General features: G+C 49.3%; 1 protein-coding gene across 6 annotated transcripts in view; it reads left to right on the top strand.

The window, feature by feature from the left end:
- The window catches only part of SGPL1 (sphingosine-1-phosphate lyase 1), a 231,618-nt gene that overhangs the window by 36,408 nt on the left and 174,789 nt on the right, over positions 1-20,421 (top strand). For 2 of the 6 annotated variants that reach the window (XR_014184163.1, XR_014184164.1), the window contains exons 15-16: positions 14,835-15,949; positions 17,033-17,164. The exons of 1 other annotated variant lie outside the window; for it this stretch is intronic. The gene's annotated coding sequence lies outside the window, so the exon portion shown is untranslated. The remainder of the gene's footprint in view (positions 1-14,834; positions 15,950-17,032; positions 17,165-20,421) is intronic. 3 more of the 6 variants (XR_014184161.1, XR_014184165.1, XR_014184162.1) reach the window with 2 other exon arrangements.

The raw sequence follows: 20,421 nt of genomic DNA, 5'->3' as shown, positions 1-20,421 counted from the left end.
TAAAGCGTTTTCTCCGGTTGCCGAGGGAACCGTGTCCGCACGGATGCTGCGCGCTCATCTCTGGCTCGTTTCCGCGCTCCGGGCCTGCCGGATTTGTGCCTGCGTCCTGCAGCTCGTCGTCTGCTAAACCCACAATAGGCAATTTTCTAGCGCTGACAACAGTTTTGTACCACGCTGATGTACATGGCAGACAGAAATTCAGTGCCCTGCTATACCCTCGTGGCTTTCTTTACCCTTGAAGCGACTGATTCTGGAGATTTTTTAATATAGCATGACATACATCCCTTGTATATATGGTTGTGCACATTTGTTTTCTGCTGTTAGGGTTTGTGAGTGCCACAGAGATGATTTGTTTCTCCAGCAGGCAAGTTAGATGGAAGCAAATTCTTCCTTTCCTCTTTTGTACTCTATAGATTCTCTTTCCAAGGTAATGAAAAGGAAAAAAGAGCATCTTTCGTGTCCTGGGAGACCCTGAGTGTCTGTCTGGGGAGAAAAGACTTGCAGAGCAACGTAGCACTTGAGAAGAAAATAACCGTGTGCGGGTAGGAAGCTGGAAGCTGCGGTGTGGATGAGAAGGGGTGCCGTGTGGTTTCCAGCATGTTTGTAAGGTTGGGGAAAAGCCAGTAGAATACTTTAGTGGTGTCAGTTTGGCTTGTGGGACCGGCAGTGTCATCAGCACAGCCCAGCAGGAGCGTCCCCGTGAACAGGGGTGTAAGCAGGAGGGAAAGGAAGCAATATTGTGAATTTGCAGGTGGAGACAGGGTGCTGCGGGTACCTGCTCTGCTTTGCTCAAGGCAATGCAGTGGCTGTGCTGCTGGTGGCTCGTCAGGGCCTTGAATGCACCTTGGTTAGGGGATGGTGCTTCTCTTGGCCTCCCTGTTGTTTGGAGGTGGGGAGGAAGCAAATCCCGTATCTCTCACGGTGCCCCACTTGCTCCCAGCTGGATTTTGTTCTTGGGAGCTGTTTACCTTGCCAATATGCGTGCTGCCAGCACAGAGCAACTGACGGACACCTCCACGCGTTAGAGGTGAGAATATCAGGAGAAAAACGATTAATTATATTGTATCTGCTGATTACCCAGCTCCTTTGTAACTGCGTTTTCTCTCCTAAGTTATAAATCAAGCTTTAACTTCCAGCATTATACGAGGTCTCTCGTAGAGGGACATGCTTTTGCTGGAAACTCTCAACAGAGCCATGATTTTCCTTGATCCATGCTGTAAAATTGTGGCTGGGGGGGGTCCTTTCTTCTCTTTTTCTTTCCATTGTTGCCCAGTTTAGAGCTGTGCTGCTTCGGGCTGGGTCAGTGGCAGCTAAACCCACATACCTGCATTGCTTCTGTGTATTTGAAGGGCGCTCTTGCATCGCTCACCTCCTATTATTATTTATCAATACCTTTCCAACAAAATGTCCCTGACCCTCAAAGCTGCTTTGATTGAGACCCACCTCAAGATTTGCCTTTTGAATTCCCCCCTCTTCTCCTTTCACGCCCCCTGAAAGGTTTTGATGGTCCCTTTGAGGGCAGAGGGGACACGAGTTTCCTTCTCCGACGGCTCTGGCTGCAATATGTGGCTGCTTGCAATGACGTAGGATGTGGAGAGCGCGGTCCCTGCTGCTTCCAGGAGAGAGAAGCTCCTTGCGGGAGCTCAGGACTCTCCAAGAGCAACAAGCGGTTTTGTAATTCTTATGGTTTATTATTTCCCCATGGTCCATGCTAGCTCCTCACTTAGCAGTGTTATAAATGTGCTCAATGCCATCTTCCTGCAGGTGTGCTTTTCGGGCATCCCTTGGGAGCCACTGCGCTGTGAATATGGTTTGAATCACGGTGAATTCACTCTGATTCTACATCTTGTCCCCTCTCACAAGGCAAATTGGATTAATTGGTAAAGAAAGCGCCGGCTTGTTTGCTGCAGTGCAGGTTTGCATTGGGTTAGCAGCGCCGCTGACTCAGCAGCGGGATGTTTGCTGATGACACTGGCAGAAGGAGACTTTCATCTCACCACGGAGCAGTTCCAGGGCTGCTGTTTGCTCTGCGCTGTCCTTGGGAAGGAGGGTGCGTGTCCTGCAGCGCCACTTTGGAGAGGTTTGTGTGGCACGGACGGGAGGGACCTGCTGGGGGTTCCTAGATGGGAAAACACACATCATGTGAAGATCATGGAATAGTTGGGATGGGAAGGGACCTTCAAAGCTCATCCAATGCCACCCCTGCCATGAGCAGGGACATCTTCACCAGCTCAGGTTGCTCAGAGCCCCGTCCAGCCTGGCCTGGGATGTCTCCAGGGATGGTTCATCCACCACCTCTCTGGCCAACCTAGGCCAGTGTTTCACCATCAGTGTAAATAATTTCTTCCTCATGTCCAGTCTGAATCTCCCTCCTTTAGTTTAAAACCATCACCCCTTGCCCTATCACAACAGGCCCTGCTCAAAAGCCTGTCCCCGTCTCCTGTGAAGGCAGAAACAGGGAGAAGGTTCCTTTGTGTTCGCTGTGTTCCTGCATCTCCCAGGTTTGCAGCTGGAGACAGGGGCTGAACTCGATCCTGTGTCAGGATGGCCCTTCCTGCTCCTTAGAGAGGCCTTTAGAAAATTCTGGGTGTGCTTTTAGTTTGCTTCGCCTTTAACTGATGCACGTGGCCCTTCTTTAGATCTGGGACCATCTGCCATTCCCTCTTCCCACTGTTTGGGAGGGAGAGGGTGTTTTGTGCTTCACCTCTGTTCCCCGAATGGGGCGACCTGGGTCCGGAGGACTGTTAGCAACCCACCAAGTGGGGGAACAGACTTTCGCCTGGTGGGTGCTGAATTGTCCATGTATTTTGTGGCTTTGGGTTCTCTCCCGTGCTGAGATTGAAACTCGTGTGTTACAGGGAGGGTGGGAACAACTGCTTAGTCAGCAGGGAAACAAGTAACCAGCTGCGGAGCCTCAGGAATTCTCCAGGAATATGTTTGCAGAGTTTGCATCCATGCTGATGGCATCTGAGCAAGTTGCTTGAGGGTCACAGGTGAACCTCAGCCCCCCAAGGGTGTTCTGAGCTGGGCTGGGCCAACCTCTTTCATCACTGACTACTCCTCTGGTATCTGAAGTATTGCTCTTGTGGCACAATAGATTTAATTAAAGGGTTTGTTTAGCACTGGAGGGGATTTATGACAGTTGTGACAAGTTTAAGTTGACAAAAGGGCCCAATAAATAGAGATGAATCGTTAATTATTCCTGTGTGAGACGTCCTCTTGTTAGAGTCATTTTATCAAAGTCAGCGAGGGCTGGGAATTGGCCTTAGTGCAATGAACAAAATAAATGGGAGGCTGATACGAGTGCGGGCTCCTCTGAGCTGCTCACACGACGCTTTAGGTTAAAGGTCCTGGTGTCAGGTGCCTCCGGGGAAGGCTAGATTGGAAAAAATGGCAATAAAAGTGGCATAACCACTTGTAGTGCACAGCAGACATGGGTACCAAGGCGGATACAGCTGCATGCGAGGCGGTGGAACGCAACGTGCAGAAATCCTGCAGCAAAGGGATGTTTCCCAGAGGAGGAGGAGGATGCAAACGTGAGTCCAGGGTACCTGAGTACGCGTTGCCATGAGTACCTTCTCCTCTGTCACACTGGTGCTGGAAGAGATGACCCATTCCTAGCCCATGCGTGGAGAAACCTGGCATGAATTAGACTTGAAACAATCCTTCTTTGACTCTGAGTTTGTCCTTGAATCTAGGTGTCGTGACAAAAAACAAGGGCCACGGGCCCTGGCAGTGAACACATGCTCCCGTGTCGCAGGTTTTGCCCTCAGGGGCAGCAGGGCCAGCAGGGCCTGCAGCAGGGCCAGCAGTGTGCTCTGTGGTCGCTGTGGTGAGATGGTGCTGTTTGCTGCCCTGCCAGGGTCGCTCCGTTCCCACAGCAGGATGCTTCTGCCCCGAGGGAAGGTGATACAGCAAAACTCGCTTTGTCCGGTCTGCTGATGGATTAATCACGGAACCCGAATCCCTGGGCACAGCTGGAGCCTGGTGCAAGGAAAGCTTCCTGAATTCACCTTGTTTCCTGACTTTCAGTCCAAATTTGAGTCTCTTTGCTAAACAGCTTGGATTTTCTGTTAAATGTGCAGGGATTGTGGAGGGTGAGTAACTTGATGGATCGGGAAACCTTTCTTCCATCTTAAAGAGCGAGTTTTGCTCCTTGTTTACGCAAGGCTGGTGGGGCGCTGCGTGCGAAGCGGCCGCTGTACAGCCACATCTTGTCACTAGGGGTCAGGAAGATGCTGAGAAATGGGAGAGCTCCCTTGAAACCTGATGGGACAGCCCAGGGCTGGGGCTTTTGAAAAGCCATCTCAGCCCCGCACCCAGGAGCGAGTGCTGGCGTGATCGGCCCTGCTAAAGAGGGGCCGCACTCAGCAAAGCGGCTCTTCAGCTGCCAAATTGTTTCTGGGGAGAAACATCTCCATGTCCTTTGGTACACCAGAGCATTGGTACCGCTCCTGGGGTGCGCTCGGCCTTAGGTACATAAGCACCGGGGATGTTTCTCCAGCCAGATTGTGAGATGTCTTTGATTACTGTTGCTGTTTTGAAGTCCTAGAAGTCCTCAGGTTTTATTTCCAGCTTCATAATCGCCGGTGTTGCGGTAAGGGACAGGAGGGGGCTCTGCATGCGGATGTGACAGGCAAGTCTGTCTGCACAGACCTTTTATTAGAGAAGCAGAGAATCTTTTGGGCATACGAGCTCTTCCTCGATTGGAACTAGAAATGGCAGGCTTCTAAGAAAAAGGAGTTGAAAACTGCGACTCAGTGGGATATTTAACATATGTGGTTGCTTTAGAAGTAAAGAGTGGCTATAATGTGAAGGAGATGATGGGTGAGTGAAGAAAAAGAATGTGCGAAGGCAGTGATTTCCTTGGAGACAGAGACATGGGGAGCTTATGGCCCGGGCTGGCGGAGGGGACCGGCCAGCGCCAGCAGCTTTGCTCTGCGGTGGGGTTGTGAATTTTATTTCCCAGAGCTGCCTTCAGGAGGTATTTCACAATATCATAGTACTGTATTTGATTTATTTTTCTTTCTCAAATCACAGGTGAAAGAGCAGAGGTGCCAGTATAAGTTGGGGAATGACCTATTAGAGAGCAGCGTAGGGGAAAGGGACCTGGGGGTCCTGGGGACAGCAGGATGAGCATGAGCCAGCACTGGGCCCTTGTGGTCAGGAAGCCAATGGTACCTGGGGTGGGTTAGAAGGGGGTGGTCAGTAGGTCAGAGAGGTTCTCCTGCCCCTCTGCTCTGCCCTGGGGAGACCACACCTGGAATGTTGTGTCCAGTTGTGGCCCCTCAGTTCCAGCAGGACAGGGAACTGCTGGAGAGAGTCCAGCGCAGCCACCAAGATGCTGAAGGGAGTGGAGCATCTCCCGTGTGAGGAAAGGCTGAGGGAGCTGGGGCTCTGGAGCTGGACAAGAGGAGACTGAGGGGGGACTCATTCCTGGGGATCAATATGGAAAGGGGGAGTGTCAGGAGGATGGAGCCAGGCTCTTCTGGGTGACAACCAATGATAGGACAAGGGGTAATGGGTACAAACTGGAACACAGGAGGTTCCACTTAAATTTGAGAAGAAACTTGTTGGGGGTGAGGGTGGCAGAGCCTGGCCCAGGCTGCCCCGGGAGGTTGTGGAGTCTCCTTCTCTGCAGACATTCCAACCCGCCTGGACACCTTCCTGTGTAACCTCATCTGGGTGTTCCTGCTCCATGGGGGGATTGCACTGGATGAGGTTTCCAGGTCCCTTCCATCCCTGGCATCCTGTGATCCTGTGATTTTTTTGGATAAACATCCCAGGCTGGCTGCTGGGTGTGCTGGTCCCTCACAGATTGTCTGTAGGGGCCCATTGGGGTGCTCAGCTGCAGCTCCAGCCTCCCCAGCAGGGCAAAGCGCATCGTGTCCCACTGCTGGGAGCACAGGGGGTGTCCAGGCACGGAGGAGCTGCTGGAGATACATCGGCAAGTTCTGCATTTTTCTGTGCAGAATCCGATTGCAGAAACTCTTGTGTGAAACTCATGTCAGGACCAATGCTGATTTGATTTTTTTTCCTTGTTAGCATTAAACCTTTTGATGAGGTTGCTCTTCTATTTATATTACCATCTCTCTTTTTCCCCAGCCTAATGACTTTGTACTGCTTCTTATGGACTGAATCCATCTGCTTTGCTTGTTCCCGCTCTTGGTAGGAACGACCACTGGACCATGCTGTCCACACTGTTTGTTCGAAGCAGGGTAGAAATTAATGGGAAAACTGTGTACACAGCACTCCCTAAGAAACCAAAATGCTGCTGTGAATCACTTGTCGCGGATAGTGAATTAAATAACGTAGCAACTCGCTTCAAAGTCTGAGGTAAAGTGTTCGTGTGGCAGGCACGGCGAGGAGGAGAGATGAAATGCCACCGACCGCCACCGATTTGCAGCCCGTGCTGGAAGTTTGATGTGCTACAGCAAAATGGAGCTGCGTAGGCTTGATCTGAACCATAAGCTTTCCAGAGGGTCCTTGTGAGAGCTTGGTCCTTGTGCTGATCACGCGAAGGGAAGGTGGGGAGCGGGAGTGTGGCCCAAGGTGGGGACACAATGGTTGTTCACGGGATGGGAGGGTTTCTAAAGTGAGGGTGTCCTGGGGGATCCACCTCTGACATTCGTCAGGCTCAGGAGAACCCGTTTGTTGGTGATTCCCCCTCCTCAGCCAGTGTGGTGGGTACAGCTTTGGACAAACTGCCTGCAAATTAAATGAAGGAACACCTGGTTGAAGTTTCACAGTATGACAGTATGTTTGGGATTGGAAGGGACCTCAAAAGCTCATCCAGTGCAATCCCCCTGCTGGAGCAGGAACGCCTGGGTGAGGTCGCACAGGAACATGTCCAGGCGGGTTTTGAATGTCTCCAGAGAAGGAGACTCCACAACCCCCCTGGGCAGCCTGTTCAGTGCTCTGTCACCCTTACTGAGAAGAAGTTTCTTCTCAAATTTAAGTGGAACCTTTTGTGTTCCAGCTTGATCCCATTACCCCTTGTCCTATCATTGTTTGCCACCGAGAAGAGCCTGGCTCCATCCTCATGGCACTCACCCTTTATATATTTATAAACATTAATAAGGTCACCCCTCAGTCTCCTCTTCTCCAAACTAAAGAGACCCAGTTGAGCTGGGACAGGGACAGACCCGGTGGCCAAGGGCAGAAGAAGAGGGAGAACAAAACCAGGAATTTTCCTTCCCAAAACTCCTATTCCTGCGTCAAGCAAGTTGCATTAGGAAATAGGCCCATCAGTTCCAGTGCAACTGGGAGATGTCATCTTGCTGTGGCAGCAGGGACTGAAGTCAGCAGGATCACAAAGCAACCTCTGTGCCCCAGCAGCAGCAGCGCTCGGCACAGGGGGGTTTCCCTCCAGGAACCAGCTGTTGATCAACAGTTTATGGTGGGTGCCCAGCATGTAAATAAATACGGACACCGTGGTGCTTCACCCGCCCTCCAGGCCCGCGTGGCCGCGTGCTCTGGGATAACTCGGCTGTCTCCTCTGCACAGCTGGAGCGGGTCATCACCCGCTCGAGCCTGGTGACTGCAGCTGATCCACCTTCTTCGGTAGGTAACTAGTGGCTTATGGGGCTGAGAGACGCCTCAAATCAGCATGGGTGCTCCATGAGGTATTGGAATGTACCTCAGCCCACTAGACGCTTGGGAATCCAGTCTTGCTTTTGCTATCAAATTCAGCACAGGGAGGGAGGACCATGATTTTTAAAAGCACTTGCGTTTTCGGGTACATCCCTGATGCCATCGCGGTTCTTCACGTGGCTGTTCTGGGGGGAAGGAGTGAGAACCCATCTGAAATCGGGCACATCTCACCCACCCCCTCTGCACAGTAAAATTTGGGATCTGAATTGGCCTTTCTGGAGCTTTGGTGAGAACCGCAGCTTAACGCTTCCCTTTTGCTTAGTGGTGCAAAGCTTTCATTAAGCAGTGCTGTAAAATACCTACATTACGGGCTGCGAACCAGAAAAATCAGACTGCGGTCGCTGTGGTTCTGGGTCACGTTTTGCATGCGCTTCGTTGACAAAAGTAACGAACCAGCGGAGGTGAGCTGGGCAGAAGGGTTTTACTGTCTTCCGATGACATTTGAGAGACAACATGAGCTCTGCTCCACGTTTGGTTTAAGAGGAAGAAAATAGCGTGCTGGTTTTTACCTTTAGTTGCTTTCGTTACTCTGCTGGGAGGTTTAGCCCTACTTTAGAGCGTGGAATCTATTTATCTTTTACAGAACCCCAGAGTGGGCATTTTAGAGCTCAGAGGAAACTTAAACAAAGTGGAGAACAGGCCAAGATCTCGCGCTCTCCGCCTTGTGTCTGTATCTTCATTGGCACTAAGCATGCTGCAAAAAGCACCTGTCTTCCTTTCTGAATCACTATAGCCAGTGATGAAGTCTGCCTTGTCAACAAAAAGCATTAAGACCTCTGCTTTCTGCTGATGCAGAACGATAATTTGTGGCTCAGGCATTACTGAGATGTTAGATGCCGGAATTATGACCGCTCTGTCAGATTCGCTGGATAATTTTTACTCCTAAACCTTCCACCAAGATGATTTTCAGTGCTTAGAAATTAGTCTTACTCTGCAGAGCTGTCAGTGTCTTCCAGCTGTGTCAGTATGTGCTCCAAGAAATGTGTGAATACATGATATAGTTATTTCATCATCATTCCCTGTGCTCCTCCAGACACCTGGGAGCTTATCTTAAGTGCAGCTTAAGATTCCTCTCCCAGGAATCACTTTTGTTCATTCTTTTTTGGCTTGTTTTCTAGTAATGTAGAAAAAGCCCCACAACAAGCTTCTTGTTGTGGTGTTTGGGTTTTTTTAGGCCCTGTAGACACATGGGGAGAGAGATTTTTGTGCTCTTGATTTTATGCTTGAAATGGATGGGGGGAGGTTTTATACTGAGACAAGGAGAAATCAAGACCTCAGAGGTGTTAGAGACCCAATTCTCAGCGGGTTTCTATCCCCCAATGGTAGAAACCAGAAGGTTCTTGTACAGGAACGCTGTGCCGAGGTCTCTTGGGCAGGTCTGCAAGGGTTGCAGGTTCCCTTGCAGAAAGGGGAAAAGCAGGGCTTAAAACAGCAGATCTTGGAGAAAACGGAGCACCCACCTGCTGACCTTCCACCTTGGCAACCTGCAGCCGCACTCTCGGGTTGGTGTGGAGGTCCCATCTCCATCCCCAGGGCACTGTTCTTCCCTTGAGGATTCCTGGCCCCGTAGCAGCTCATCCTGGACATGTCCCTTCTACCAGGAGGTGGGAGATGACAACGAGCCCTCTGGTAGAGCTGCTGCCTTTGTTGTCTGCGTTGGAGGTGAGTTACAAGCCAACGGTTGCCTCATCTTCTTTTTGGATATGCTCCACGACCCATTTGGGCTCTATTATTAGTAGCTGACGTGCCGGTAGAGTCACTCTCCTCGTAACTCTGCTAATTAATGCTCTGCATGGCAGCTCTTGACCACTAAATAATTTTTAGTAGTATCCAGACCCAACAGCGTGGATGAACCCATCTGTCTTCAGTAGCTCTTGGATTTCAACATGGGAACAGGAGCCAAAAGTGACGGTAGAAGGGCAGTTTCCTGTCCAGTCCCTTCCTCATCCCACACAAAACTGACCTTGTTCATGTTTTTATGTTCTGTTCTCCCCACCCCGTGTTGTATGTTGGGTTAACTTGGGCAGTAACTTCAGCTCCTCTTCTTATCTAAAGTGATTATCCTTAGGAAAACAGTGGACAGAGGTAGACAAACAACATATGATTATCCTCATTCTGTAGGTAAAACGAGAACGTCTTTCTGAAAGAAAGCGAAGATCAATAATTATTGATGTCTGAATTACCCTCCTCAATGCCAAAAATTAACGTTGCCGGTGGCGAGCTGCATCTGCGCCTGGTAATGCGAAACTGGCCAGAATTGGATGCTCAACCTCAAAAGCAGGAAGGAGGAGTTCCGCGTTGTGGAAGCGTTTCCCGACCTCACCCAACACCTGGTGTTTTCCTGAAGCGATGAGAAGCCACCGCTGCACGCTCAGCCTTGTTCTGCAGGACGAGAGGCCATCACTGTCCTCGCCCACCTGTGGGGTTGTTTCCTGGACACTGGCGCGTTATAACACGGCAAATATTCCGTCATGCTGGGAAGTCGCGTCACTTCCTTCCTGCCAGTTTGAATGTGCCCTGAGGTGATTCCTCCTTTGGAAAGATTAATGTGATTTAGGTTGGAGAGCTAAAAGGCCTCGGAGAGGCCTCCTGAGACGCTCAAGTCTGTCCCCTGCTCTTGGGTTCCCAGTGGTCTCCCAGTCCATGAACATTGCGAGGGCGGTGGGTTTGGCCTCTAACTCCCGTTTCTCATAAACACATCCTTTTCTCTTGGGTGGGGAGGAAATAAAAGAGAATAAAGGCCAAGCTTTGAAGAATTGAGCCGGCTGAGCAGCTTTGCTGCTCCCATCAGGTGTTCTACACCATGTCCTCTGTGCTGCCCAAAGCCTCATCCCAAGCGGTAAGACCCATCCCTTCTCAATAAGAAACTGCACTGTCTTGCAGACCTGTTTGTTTTCCCAATAGTGTTTCAGGGATGATTTTTTCCCCCTCTGTATATCTTCGTGGGTGATACGTGTCCGTATCTGCTGAGAACCCTTCTATCCGTCATTTGCCCAAAGCCACCGCTCTAAGTTATTTATACAGTGATTAGTTAAAGCTTCAGATGTTTAATGCAATCTTTAAATCACAGCTATTGGTCACATAAAATTTCATTGAGCGGTATCTATCACTTACTGTTTTCCTCAATGTGTGCGTATATTTAATTTTCTACAGACCTCTCTTGCCAATGTTTTCTGCTGAGTAAATAGTAAATCGAGGGGCTTCAAAAAGTGTTTTGTTGCATTGCAGTGAGTGACTCGTAAAGTGAACACGGGCTATAAAAATTCATCTTGCAAAAAAGTTGCACTGCTGTATAAATCCCATCTCTGTGTTAAAAAAAAAAGGCTCAAACCTTAAAATGAAATGTATTTTCTCAGCATATGTAGCTAGTAAGGCCTCTTACAACCAGCCAACTTTGAATACACACCCTTGTTGGGTTTGCTTCTGGTTTTTGCCTCTTCTACCTCAGCTTGTGGTTTGCTTATGGGACAGCATCTGCTTTGTACTGATGATTTCAAACTGTACGTGCAGATTTAAATGTGCAGTCAAAACGTAATGTTCTTCAGTTGGCTCAGAAAGCCAAGTTCTTCAGCTCAGCAAAGGAGATGAGTGTTGGAGGAAACGTAAGTAGAAAATGTAAGGCTGAAGTCTAATGAAACAGACTTCATTTTTGGAACAGGTATTATTGTTATTATAGTAATTAAGAGAAGTGAAAGAAGATTATGCCTGCATCTGCAAGTGGAGTGTCACCGAGAGCTGGGCTGAGCCCAAGTCAGCACAGGCCTTGAAGTGAAGCATCTGGGTATGGAATCTCAAGAGAGATGCCTTGAATGAATCTCGGGGGCCGTTTCAGACCCTGGGTGCGCTGAACTGCTCCATGATGGTCCCGTCTACGACCCAGCTGGACCGCGAGCAAAGAGCCTGGCGTTGGGCAGGTTGAGTTCCATCCTAAAGATTCAGGTGCTTCTGTGCATGTGCAATGCAAATCCTCTTTTTCAGGTGTGTGGGGCGGTTTGGGGAGCTGTGCTTAATTTGTTTGTCCTCAGCTTGGTATTTAGGGGTGCTGTTTTGCTGTGCGTTTGAAAATGTTGCACTTTGGTTGGTCCGGAGTTGCGATATGTTCCGTAATTAGGTGATTAATTAGAGAACTCTCTGAATATTTCCTCTCCCCCTTTTTTTTTGAAGTAAGGATGGAGTCAGACTTGCATTTGGCCAAACCGTAGCTGATGGGACTAGTAGTAAAGACACAGTGGTAGGTGAATGGAGGTGATGGAGGGTCCTACCTGTGTGTCCTCCCAGGCAGCTGTGAGTACTTTACTGCAAGCCCTGTTATAACTAGGGGCTTGACCTCTTTTTGAATACAATTAAAAGCAGCGTAGCCCCTTCCCAGCGTTATGTGATGTAGCACAGGAAAGGTAGAAAACCTCCATGGACTTCAGTGGATCCTTTCCAAGAGCAAGGGAGCTCCTGCTGTATTTAAAGTTCAGAGCCAAAGACTACCTTTCAATACATTGTATTTAACTTTGTCCAATTCCGTTCCCTTTTTCTGCAGTGATAAAACCGCTATTTGCTCTTTCATCTCTCCCCTTTTCTTCTCAAGTAGATTGTGTGCAAACAGTGTTTGCGGGCACTAAATCACCCAATGGAACCATGCATTCATAAAATGCTTTATGCCTCCCACCATCAATATTTCAACGCGCAACACAGGCGCCAGCATTTCATTTTAATTACGCTGCAAATTTCCCCGTCGAGGAGGAAAGCTGAACTCTGCAAGGTAGCCCAGCCTTGTCCCCTCCGTGCTGCGGGGGCGCCGTGTCATCCAATTAGCCACCACGTCTTTTGTTCCTGCACGTCACGGGGCTGCCTGTGTGCCCACCGGGCTGAACCTGGCCCTGATCATCCTTCTTCTTGCCATGGGGTGAATAGAGGTCTTGGAGCTCGTGCCCTCGCGTAGCCCTCGTAGGAGATTTAAACTTGGAGCTGAATGGCTGTACAGGAGTCAATACGTTGCACGCACAATTAATGTGCTAACCCTGGTGGAAGATACCGTAGTAGACTTGCTCAAAGTATTAAACTCACAGGTATGTGAGCCAGGATAAAAATATACATGGCAAAATGCTAAAGGAAAGGAGGGGGCCCCCTAATGCAACCGAGTACGTCCCTCGTGGTGGTGCTGTTCCATCCTTGTCAATTATAAGGAGTGTTAAGTGTTCCTCTGCAGCAGCTGGTGTGGGGTATTATTTTAGAGAGGGCATTAAATGAGATGGCTTATCAGTGTAATTCAATCTGACAATTTCTGTAGTCATATCCTGAAGACAGGGGGAAAGGTGGGGAGAGGGAGCAGCAGCCGTGACACGCATAGATGCTAACGGGGAGGGAAAGAGGCATTCGTTTCTTGTTAGCGCATACAAATGTAAATGTCCCCATTTATGTAACCAAAGCTGAGCCGCTCAGCGCCTGGAGAAGCGTTCTTAAAACACACGTCCAAATTAAGATGCCGCGTGTCAGACAAATTGCACGGCGTAGAAACTTTGTTTGCAAAGTCAACGCTTTTCCAAATGCCTTTTAAAAGTCCTTAAAAAACATAAGTTGTCTGGGGAAACAAATGTCTGTATGTTGCTGGTGTCAAGGTCCAAGAGGTGATTTTGAAGCCAGAGAATACCAGGGTCACAACAACCCAATCTTGGATGGCCAAGTGTTGGCATCTTTGGATATGTGCTCATTAAAATGAATTCAAGTCCAGGCAGCACCAAAGGAGTAATTGAACAAATGAATTTGCCTATTTTGACCGGGCTGAGCGCAACGATTTGGGATTGTGGAATGGAAGGCTCAGTGTTTGAAGCTGAGCTGCGGAGCGTGGGATGTGTTATGCTTCACCCAACATCTTACTGCAGTGTTTCCTCTGCGGGGGAAGATGTGAAAAGCAAAGTTAAAGCTGTGATCTCTCTTTTTTTTCCCCCAAGGACTGATGTCTCCTTTTACTCAAAGCTACACCAGGCTCACAGAGCGGATCTCTCAGGTAGTGTTAGCCATGGGGTAATGGGTATTTTCCTACTCTGTATGTATGCTTAATAACATATATACGATGCCCAACTGATGTTAGGGCAAGAATAGTTACTATTTTGGAGAACCTCTCCTAGAACTGCCTTGAAGTTCCTCTGGAAAGAGTTCTGGGCGAGCACCACTCTTGCCAAAATGGATTTGGTGTCTGTAAAAGACAGAAACTGGGGAAATATGTACAAAGAGGGCCCTGAAATTGAGCTGTTGTGTAGAAAGGCCATAACAGGTCAAGCAGCTTCATCTGCGAGCTGGGAGCTGTTGGAGGACGTGGGACGGGAGGAAAGCCGGGGACACCCCCAAAAAGCATTTCTGAAGAGACGGGACCCGCAGTCCTGCTCGGGGCATGGCGGGTGCCAGATGGGTCACCCTCTGCATTAACAGGGACGATTTCCTTGCGCAGTCCCAAGGTGACACAGACCATCCTAAGAGCCAGCGTTCCTGAACGGGAGAGGTCACAGAGAGCTGGGATGTGTGTGTCTTTGCAGGAGGGCAGTGCTGGCAGGTTTGGGCTGATCTGCAGGAGGAAAGAGGAGCGTGGATGGGAAGGGTTCTTTGCCGGGTTAATTTGCCCCCCTGCATGGTGCAGTGGTTGCTGTGGTCTGTCCTAAGAACTATGGCTGGTGTGTGTGGCCCATCGATGTCATCAGGGAGGTTGGTTTTGGGGTGAGACCTTTTTATCTGGATCCTGAACAACAGCACAGCAGGAAAAAAGAAAAAGGTAGTGTTTTCTGAGCATGCCCTCCCCAAATCCCCATTGGCATGTCGCCCTGCAGCTCAGCAATAAGCAGAAGGGCTCTATTGGCATGCTTCTGGGTTTGCTGTCCTTGGTTCCTGTTGGAATACAACTCCATCCCGGAGTTGTTTTGCATTTCACCAGGGAGTCTTTTGTCTAAAGGGCATCGGCGCTACGGCGGAGCGGAGCGTGTCCCTGCCCCTGCTCTCTCCAGCGGATATCACGTTTCATTACCCTGATGAGCCCCAGCCAATCCTCCCGCTTGTGTTAATTTGCCCACGAGCCAGCCTGTGTCACGGCCGCAAGAAGCCTGTGACATTTTCTGGCCTCCCTCATCCCTCCCGCTTCTGAAACCTCGAATAACAATCGCAACTTTGTCCTAATGCTTGATTTTTTTCTGTTCTTGAAGCCTGGGTGCATCGCGAGGGAGAGGAGCACATAGCGTTGGACAACAAGTGCCGCAATGGGATGCGAATGCTGCGTTTCGGAGTGCCCTGCAGGCAAAGCACAGAGCAAGGATTTAAAATTAGATGCGTGGGGGCAGGTGAGAAGTAAACTATTTGTGTTCTCAGTGTGGTGCTGCTCCCTCCCCAGGTCTTCTTTTAATCCGTATTTTGTATTGCACCGATTAGTACTGGAGAGTGAAGGCTGTTTCCCAAAATGTTGCTATCCAAAAGTGTGAAATCAGGTGTCCTTCCGCATGTATTCATGTTGGGTTTTTTTACTTTAAATAATGAAACTTCTGCTTTAGCTAATGATACATTTAAATGATGATAATTTTGCTGTTCTGGCGGCCTTGAAGTTGAGCTGTTGAAAAATCAGCGGTGCTTGTATCAGCCTGACCTTAAGGACAGGTTATTCATTTCTGAAGAAGTCAAACAAGCTCTACCAGGACAGAGAAAATGAGCTGCTGATTATCGGTGCTTTTAAGAGACACGAAGACTCACTCTTTCAAGATACTTCTCCCGTGATTATGTCCCTCATCTAACCATCCCAGGAAGGCAATTCAGCATTCCGCCAGGCTTAGCCGTGCCGCGTGCTCTTGACTGGTTATGGGGCCTTTCGGATAAGCATCGTTCTCCGTGTTCAGGTTTCTGAGAGGAAAGGTTAATTCAAGCTGGCTCATAACAAGCCGCTCTGAATGCGCCGAGGTGCTTTGTGCTGAGCGCGCGAGCGCCTCGGTCGTGCGTGGACAAGAGTCACTTGTGCATGGAGAGCCGGCGGCTGATGGAAAGAGTTGGATGCTCTAAGTGTTGAAGGGGCCTTTGGGTGGGTTTGGCTGTCTCGCAGAGCTGCTGCTGGAGAGCTCTTCAGCAGGAAGAGAGAGGCTGCGACTAAGTGTTCGGTTGTGTGTTGGATCCAAGACGAAGGGTCGGGGGTTGGAGTGAGTGGATCTTACAGGAAATGATCAAAGAGGTAAGGATACGGAAGAAAATGACAGGTGAGAGTAACCACTAATGAAACTTGAAGCCCCGAGTGCTTAAAACATGGTGAAAGAGCTCCAGGAGCTTCACTCAGCCCTCGGTAAGCAGGGTGGGTGAGCGCTGACCGGTGATGTGCTCCTGTGTGGGACAGGGTGATGGGCTGGGCAGCCACGGTCTGCAAGGATCTTGGGAAGGATGCAGTTGCGGATAGTGTGGGTGTAGCATGCACTCCCACCCCTCAGACCTGCTTGATAAGCAAAATCCTTGTTTTTTTTGCTGAGAAAAGGAAAGGCTGGGAGTCTCAGGTGGGCTGGGTGACAGCTCAGAGGCTCACCATGCACTAAGGCTGCTGTCAAGACCCCTTGCTTGGCTTGCTTCACACCTGGGGACGGATCCGTAGCACCATGGGTCCTGAGCATGTAGTTTCTGATTCGTATTAACCATTTCAGGATGACCATGAGCCAGCACTGGGCCCTTGTGGCCAGGAAGCCAATGGTACCTGGGGTGGGTTAGAAGGGGCTGGTCAGTAGGTCAGAGAGGTTCTCCTGCCCCTCTGCTCTGCCCTGGGGAGACCACACCTGGAATATTGTGTCCAGTTGTGGCCCCTCAATTCCAGCAGGACAGGGAACTGCTGGAGAGAGTCCAGCGCAGCCACCAAGATGCTGAAGGGAGTGGAGTATCTCCCGTGTGAGGAAAGGCTGAGGGAGCTGGGGCTCTGGAGCTGGACAAGAGGAGACTGAGGGGGGACTCATTCCTGGGGATCAATATGGAAAGGGGGAGTGTCAGGAGGATGGAGCCAGGCTCTTCTGGGTGACAACCAGTGACAGGACAAGGGGCAATGGGTGCAAAGTGGAACACAAAAGGTTCCACTTAAATTTGAGAAGAAACTTGTTGGGGGTGAGGGTGGCAGAGCCTGGCCCAGGCTGCCCAGGGAGGTTGTGGAGTCTCCTTCTCTGCAGACATTCCAACCCGCCTGGACACCTTCCTGTGTAATCTCATCTGGGTGTTCCTGCTCCATGGGGGGATTGCACTGGATGAGCTTTCCAGGTCCTTTCCAATCCCTGGCATTCTATGATTCCCCTAAGACCAAGGCAGTAGGAAGGTTTTGGGTGCTGTTGAGGGGAATGTTTGGGGTGTCGTGCCTGGGTGCACCAGCTGTTGAGGTGTCTGCTTCTCCCTCCAGGAGCCTGCAGTCCTACCCTTACACTTGAACATCTGGACATCAACGTGCCTCCGTGGGACAAAGAAAGATGTAGCCCAGCCTGAGCAGAAGCAGATGATCCAAACGCTCCTAGCCTGGCCAGAAGCTGCTATGGTGAGGGGTTTCTAGTCCAAAGAGAAATTTCTTCCCCGGCATCCCTCTGAGCCCTTTGTCTTTGCCCTGAAAGGGTTCCTCCCTGCGCATCGAGTCACGCTTGAAGAAGCGCTTGTTAGAGAAGTACCGCTCAGCTTTGCTTAAAACAAATGAAGTTGATTTAATAGGGCTGTAGAGTGGCCAGGTATCTGTGTTATTTAAGAGTATTGGCGCTTTGAAGGCCGAGAGCTAAAAGCAATTCATTTTTATTTCGGCTGTTAATTGAAAAATCAGCTGGCTTGTCTTGTTCTTTCTGCTGCTGCTCCTTGTCCTCGGCTCCCTCATCCCCGGCGATGGGATCCTAGCTGTGAGCGCAGCAGCCCTGCTCTAGGTGTGGCGCAAGGCCAGGCTTTCGCTTGTGCTTTATTGGTTTAATTAACCAGCCTCTCGCTAATACTTCTTTGTGAGGCAGAAATGAGAGTGTCTAATGTTTCTTGGGCTGGATCCTTACATCATTTTTAGGTACCCAGCGAAGGCACCAACGTAAGAACTTGGCTTCTCTGATTAACCTTGACTGAATCCAATAATACCTTGGGATCACATTATTGCTGACCTTGTGTTTTGCTACCTTCTCATCTTTCTAATTTGTCTGTTCTTCCTGCCTCTGCAGTAAGAGCCAGAAGTGTTTAACAAAGTCTCTTGCTGTCTCACGGGAGAGCTTCTCTACTTGCAGTATTTTGGTTTAAGGTTTTCAGTGTATTTCTTGGTTGTGTTTTTCTTGTGTTTGCACAAGTGATTTGCTATTCTTTGTTTTCATTCTGTCCAGGTTCCTGCTGATGTGCTCTCCTCTCCTTTCCTCATTTTGGTCTGTGCTACCGGAGGTGTGTGTATTATTTTGGAACTGAGGATCTGAGCACTCGTTATGACCTGTGGAGTCTCTGGCATCTGTGTAGAATAAACTCCAGGGTCTCGTTTAGGGGTATGAGCATGGATGAAGCAGAAACCTTGTAGATCAAAGGACAATAAGGCCAGATCTTAAATTCCTGTAAGAATTTTGAACACTGTAGCCCTGCTGCAGTTCCAGTTTGGGGGTAAATGCCATTTACCCTTCCTTCTTGAAGTTTGTTTCTCTTCTTCTCTTCCTTTTCCTTTACTGATACCCAACATCATACACAGTTCACGTGGTCCGCCCTAAAAGGTGGTGGCAGTGATTCTTTCTTAGGACTTTGTGATGATCTTAAGGCGAATGGTTGCCTTACAGATAACATTGATTATTGTCTTAATTGACGCATCTCCCTTGCTGGGATCTCTGCACATCAAGCCTATGGCAGGTCACGTTCTCATGGGGTGTCTGAAGTGTGCTGCCAGTTTCTGGAAGCATCTTATCAAGTGGGAAAATAGTTGATTAAGACTTGTCTTCATGCAGGGATTTTTCCACTGGAGTTCAGGATTTCTATGTGAGCAATATCTCCTTTACTAGGAACTTTGAAGTGGAAATGTGGAGCTTGTTTCAGGCCTTCAGGAAGCAAAAATGCTTGCAAAATACCCCAAATTGCTACAGCCTTCAGGGGAATGGTTTCTGGTCCCTGTGTGCGTGAATGGCTCCAAGACCCGGCTCCAGGTAAGTGGAAGCGCCTGAAATATCAAATAGACTGCATGATGTACATCTGCGCTGGCTGCTTGTCTCTTCCTAGGCGTTCTGGTGGAAACCTGGTTCTGTGAGTCCCAGGCAATTGGAATAACATCATCATCTGCTGCTGAAGGCAGATAGGCTGCAGGTGGGTGAACTGCGCCGTGCTCTGTCTCCTGCAGTCACTGCCTGTCACCGCTCTGATGTCACCCCAGGAGCTGCTGTCACTTCACCCACCTGCTGATGGTGACAGAGCCAAGTGTAAGGAAAAGTCTTTGCCGGAGTTGGTAGCCAAGGCACGTAGCTGGTATTTCTTCAGTTCTCTTGGTTGATCAGTTGATCACCTGTGTGACAAAGGTTTGGCCAGAGAGTCCTTGTGTTTAGGTGTAGGCAGGTGGGGCTGGTAGGACCATGTTGTTGGCTCCAGTTCCCCGTATTTGTGGGCAACCTGAGAAGAGGTTGAGTCCAGAAGGGTCCAAGGAGCTTCTGTTGTCCATAGCTACTGCATGGACTGGCTGCCAGCTGTGACCTGTCCTTGCTCATCCCAGCACTGGGAGCCATCTCTTTGTCAGACGGCGCTTGCAACGTGCTCTGCAACAGCAGCAAGTGTAAAAATCTGGTAAGCACTCTGCTTTTCTTCCTCTCTGGAGCACGGTGCAATGCTAACTGCCTGTTTACTACCCTGTGCAACTTAACGTGTCAATTGCAAGAGCAACAACCATAAGTGACATGATTGCTGGCTACCTGAAAGGTGATCTCCTTGCTTGGATAGCGCTTCTCCTCTTGCAAATCACAGTCTTGGTGGAGTTCATGGTCTGGTGGATTTGCATAGGACCATCTCATCTGGAAACAGATTTCATCTCTCAGCTAATCCTCTGCTGACCTGTCGGATGCATCGTAGGTTCCAGCCATTTCTCCAGGACTTCAGGAAAGGGGTGCTTACGAGATACAGGATGTTTTCTCTTTCTTTGGGGGAGCTGGTTTAGTCCAAGAATAAACCAATATAGATTTCTCTCACCTGCAGGTCAAGAGGAAGTCCACATGTATTTTTAGAAACACAGGCAGTCAAAACATTACATTAATTTGTCTTTGCTTTAATAAAAGTGCTCCTTGCCTTTAGAGAATGATAATGGCACTAGATTAATGTGTCCAGGAGCACCATCGTGAGTGGCAGCTGGAGAATGAGAACTTGATGGGATCTAAAATGAAAGAAAAATGTTTGCAATCAGTTTTGTGCTTCATTCTCCTCTTACCCCAGCTACCTGAGATGTTCGACACATAATTCTACAATTATGCGGTGTTTTTTTTAAAGAAAGGCATTGTAAGTCTTCCATAAGAAACTCTCAAGATGCTATTTTCATGCAAATAGCTTTGTGTGCTAAATTGAGGAGCTTAAGAACCACAGAAAATATAGGAAATGTGGGCAGAATGCATTTGAAATGTAAAAGTTTCCGGGGAGCTGTCAACAGCTCTTTACGGAGTCTGTTGCCTGTACCTTTCAGCAGCTTCTCCTTGTGATTGCTGGGGGGAGAAACCCAACAATTACCCAAGTGAAAGGATTCGATGTGGCTGTTGCACCAAGGAGCAGCTCTCGAGAAGTAGTAACGGAGCAGAGTGAATTTCCAGTTCCTGAGGAAAATCAAGACGT

Source organism: Streptopelia decaocto (assembly GCF_964273445.1).
Source record: "Streptopelia decaocto genome assembly, chromosome: 5".
Classification (NCBI taxonomy): domain Eukaryota; kingdom Metazoa; phylum Chordata; class Aves; order Columbiformes; family Columbidae; genus Streptopelia; species Streptopelia decaocto.
Note: the sequence above shows the minus strand (reverse complement) of the source record. Positions and strands in the feature narration are given on the sequence as shown.